At 36.3% G+C, this 5,210-nt stretch overlaps 1 non-coding gene across 1 annotated transcript; it reads left to right on the top strand.

Moving 5' to 3' along the window:
* Positions 1-683: 683 nt before the first annotated feature.
* On the top strand, positions 684-790 carry LOC121208392 (small nucleolar RNA R71). The gene has a single exon (XR_005903411.1). It is a non-coding gene; the product is annotated as a small nucleolar RNA R71 (small nucleolar RNA).
* Positions 791-5,210: the final 4,420 nt, after the last annotated feature.

Here is a 5,210-nt window from a genome sequence, read left to right as displayed (position 1 = left end):
GCCCTTTTACTCGTTTTCACTTAAAATCGAGTAGCACAAGTTGTCTAACATAACTTAAAATCTCATATTCTATCATAAATCATCAAAATAAACACTTTTCACCTATGGGTATTTTTCCATAAATGAACCCTAACTTAAATTATCGCTAGCATAAGCTTTATCGAGCTACCGGGACTCCGAAAACGTAAAGAACATTAAAAACGGGGCTTGGAATCACTTACTATGGAGCTTGAAAGCTTGAAACAAACCCTAGCTATGGAGAACCCATGAAATTTCGTGCTAATGAAGAAGATGATGAATTTTTGTTATTTTTCCCTTTTTATTTCATTTAATATCCAAATGACCAAAATGCCCTTCCTTATTAAACTTTCAAAAATTCCATCCATGTCCTATTTTTTCCATGAACTTAGAAATTGGTCAAATTGTTATTTAAACCCTCCTAATTAATATTCCAAAGCAATTTCATACTAAAAACTTCTAAAATGCAAGTTTTGCAAATTATTCGATTTAGTCCCTAATGTCAACTTAAGCACTTTATGCATAGAATTTCATCACGAAATTTTCACACAATCATACAATCATATCATGAACCTCAAAATAATAATAAAATAAATTTTTCTACCTCATATTTGTGGTTTCGCAACCACTGTTCCGTTTAGGCCCTATTTCGGGATGTTACAGGTAACCCATGGTGAGGGCACCTTCTCAATAGATCCTTGTATCTCTCTCATGCATCGTAGAGTATTTCTAAATCCATCTGCATAAAAGAGGAGATATCATTACGTAATTTGGCTATTTTAGCCGGCGAAAAATATTTTAATAAAAACTTTTCGGTCATTTGTTCCCAAGTAGTGATTGGCCCTCGTGGTAACGAGTTCAACCATTGTTTAGCCTTATTCCTCAACGAAAAGGGAAACAATCGAAGGCGAATGGCATCATCAAAAATGCCATTGATTTTAAAAGTGTCGCAAATCTCTAAGAAATTTGCCAAGTGAGCGTTGGGATCCTCGTCCTGCAAGCAATCAAACTGAACAAATTGTTGTATCATTTGAATTGTGTTAGGTTTCAGTTCAAAATTATTTGCAGCAACAGCAGTTCTAACTATACTTGACTCAGTTCCTGTTAAAGTAGGTTTAGCATAATCATACATCGTGCGTGGAGCAGGATTCTGATTTACTGCATCAATGGCAATCGCAGGAGGTAGCGGATTTTCCTAGTTTTCAGCCATCTCCTCGATTGTGGTTGAAGTATCGTCCTCTTGCTCTTCCTCTGTGTATCTTAAGCTTCGCGTTATTTCTCTTCGGTTTCTACGAACTGTGTGATCGATCTCACTATCAAACAGTAATGGTCCCGACGGGTTTCTTCTAGTCATACACTATAAAAACTTGCCAGGAACGAAGAAAACAAAAATTAGAAAAGGAAATAGAAATTTAAGTTGCAAATAAAGTAGAATGGCTAAAGTAATAAAAATCGCGTGTTCCTAATATCCTAGTTCCCCGGCAACGGTGCCAAAAACTTGATACGTGATATTCGCGATGGGTTTTAAAAATTTATAATTAATCGTTCTTGAAACTAACTATTATAACGATGAAGGCAACTGTTCCTATCGAACAGTAGTATAGCTTTAGCAAGACCGGATTGTCGAACCCAAAGGAACCAAGAGTACTAGTAATTACTTTCTTTTTATTATCTAGCCTAAAAATTAAGGGATTTGTTTATCTAAACTAATTAACTAAACTAAGAATGCACAGAGAGAAATTGGGGAAAAGCTTTTGGGAAAATTTGGTTGATTAAGACAATACCCAAGGAAAAATCCACCTAGACTTCACTTGTTATTTGACTCTGAATCAGATGATTTATTCATTTGACTTGATCCGTAGAAATCCCTAAGTTATATTATTATCTCTCTCCAGACTAATAACGTCTAACCCTAGGTTGATTAATTGAAATCTCCTTCTAATTAACACCCTAGTGTTGCATTAACTCGATCTATGGATCCCCTTATTAGGTTTCACCCTAATCTGGTAAATATTATCACCCTATCTCTAGGCGAGCAATCAACTCCGCTTAATTATGACAAATTTACTCTTAAATAAGGTCTATTTCTCCTCTGAATAAGAGCATTAACTTGAATCAATATTCTGAAATATTAAAACAAGAATTAAGAACACATAATTAAGAACAAGTCAAATATTTATCACACAATTCAGATAATAATAACAAGATTTGTCTTAGGTTTCATTCCCCTTAGGTATTTAGGAGGTTTAGTTCATAACTAAGAAAGAAAACATCTCAAAAGAATAAAGATAACAAAACATAAAGAAAACCCAAAACCCCTAAATGAAAATTGAAGGGAGATCTTCAGTCTTGACGATGAATCTGGCTTCTGAGATGGACCAATCGGCTTCCCTTGAGTAATTCCTTGCTTCCTAGTCCGCGTGTCCATTCTAAATGCCTCCTCCAGCATTTAAATAGGCTTTAGAATGACTAAGAGCCCTCAAAAGTGGCCTTTTCCGAATAGGACTATACTTGGGCTCAGCAGGGACACGCCCGTATGACTCACCTGTGTGCGATTACTCTAGCCCATAGTCAAGGCTATTGAATAGGCATGGGCGTGTAATCTACCCGTGTAAGTTGTGCTTCGATCCTGCCAAATGGACACGGTCGTGGCAGAAGTCCAAACCGTGTTGATTTCCAACGTCGGTCCATTTTCTCTATTTTCGGCTCGTTTCTCGCTCTTTTTACTCTTCAATGCTTACCTAAGTATAAAATATGAAATTAAAGACTTAGGAGCATTGAATTAACTAAATCTAAGGAGAAATAATCCATAAATGTGCTAAGCATGGGATAAAAATATGCATAAATTATGATTTATCAGTGTCCAAAAACTCGGACATTCTGTTTATGATGTCATCATTCATTTTGAGGCACACGGCCAAGGCACACGCCCATGTGCTAGGCCGTGCCCTTCACACGGTTGAGACACACGGCTGTGTCTCTACCTGTGTTTACTACCATGAAAACTGACCTAATATTCTAAGTGCAAGGGACACACAGCCAGGCAACACACCTATGGGGCTGACCATGTGTCACACACGGTCTAGACACATGCCCGTATGTCTACCCGTGTGGACTTTTTTAGGGCTATTTTCCAAGCTTTTGGTCACCCTCTTTCCTCCATGCACACTTAGAGACTTCAATGAAATTTTACATGGCCTAATTATACTCTCAAACAACCTTGACATAACTCATTTCATGTTAATCTCATCCCATCGGTTTAGTACACGCTAAATTATCCTTTTTGTATTAGAGATTAACATAGCACATTTTACATTTTACACTTAGGTCTTATTATAACCATATACCATTATATGCTATGTCCACTCTCAAATTATTAGGTCCCATTTCAATCATCCATTCATGATAAGCCTCATCATCATATCTCATGAAACATTTAAACATAGACATGCATCATTAGTAGCTTTACAACCTACATCAATATGAGCCATATCTCGTGGCCATATACAAAAGAATAAGCATACCATTTAGGTCATTACATTGGCTAGCCAAATGACACATATAACAAAATAACCAAAAATCCTATACATGCCATTAAACAAAATGGAAGTATCTATATACTGAAGCAGGACAAGTCGATTGTGTGTTAATTCTCCAATAGTCTTCCAATCTTCACGAGTCCACGAGCTTTGTAAGACAGGGAAAAGATAAAGGGGTAAGCATTTATATGCTTAAAAAGTCTAGATAACTGGAAAGTAAACTTACCGGTTAATTAGTATACAACCATATTTAGGCAATAATTCCAACAGCCATGAAATAGTTTCCTTATCACATACACTCAATCATCAAGTTAGTCTCATAACAATATATCATGTCATTAGTCTTAGATGAGCTCATCAATTCAATATTTTCATTTCTATTTCTCATGTTAATCTCATTGAATTCCTCGAAAATCTCAATGGATAACCTAATTACCGTCAATTCATAAACTGATCATCTCAAGTACGCACTCCCGTGAACCTTATATCTTACGGCGGGATTACCAGTTAAGGCTAAATCCCCCGTAGCAGTAACTCATAGAGTAATGTCGGGATTACCAGGCTAGGCTAAATCCCTCTTAATGACTATTTCTCTCACAAGCTCGGATCTTAATTGTTAGTCCAGGCTAAATTCAGTCCTCAATCGGATTACCCATTCGGGCTAAATCCTTAATGCACCATACTCTTCGGGAGGCTCGATCACTCAAGGAACACCTGTCCGGGCTAAATCCTTTTCTAGAACACATGCAGGATCTCATGTCATGTAAGCCATAATTTATCCATCAGATTTCGTTTTCTATTTCAACCGGGATATTTATCATCTTTCATTCACACAAGCACATTTCATGAGTTATCATGCCATGAATATCTAAATTTTCATATATTCAAGAACCTACATGTTTAAGTATATTAAGAGTTTACTTCGGGTTATACGAACTTACCTGGTAATAGCTTCGGTTTTGTATTTTGATTATTCCGAAACCTTTCATTTTTCATGGTCGACCTATGGAATTGGTCCCTCGGGGTCTATATTAGTAAAATTTGACTATTAATACATCACATTTTTCATTTTAAGATTTAAAACTCACCCCCTGGAAAAATGACCAATTTGCCCCTAACTTTTCACACTGTTACAATTTAGTCCTAAGGCTCATATAATGAAACGCATGAAATTTCTACCCAAGCCTAGCCGAATGTATTATAAGCTTATAATAGCCCACAACTTCCTCTATTTCACATTTCTACCCCACATTTTATACTTTTTTCATTTAGATCCCTTTTTGGTGTTTTCATGAAAAATCACCTAGCAAAAAATGTTTATCCAACATCTAACTTTCCTAACCCTCCATAAATCATCAAAGAACAACCATCTCATGCATGGGTTAAATTTCTAACATGAACCCTAGCTTGAAATTTGGGTAGAAATGGATAGAGCATGTTACGAGGGTTTCAAAAATACGAAGAACATTAAAAACGGGGCTAGGGAACACTTACTATTGAGCTTGAAATGTTGGAAAACCCTAGATATGGAGACTCCTCCAAATTCGGCAGCATGGAGAAGAAAATGAGTGAATTTTTGCTTGATTTTCCCTTTTTATTTCACTAATTAACCAAATGACCAAAATGCCCTTCCTTACTAACCTTTCCAAATTT

Source organism: Gossypium hirsutum, chromosome A01, assembly GCF_007990345.1.
Source record: "Gossypium hirsutum isolate 1008001.06 chromosome A01, Gossypium_hirsutum_v2.1, whole genome shotgun sequence".
NCBI classification, from domain to species: domain Eukaryota; kingdom Viridiplantae; phylum Streptophyta; class Magnoliopsida; order Malvales; family Malvaceae; genus Gossypium; species Gossypium hirsutum.
The sequence above is the reverse complement of the archived record's forward strand: the minus strand, read 5'-3'. Positions and strand labels throughout refer to the sequence as shown.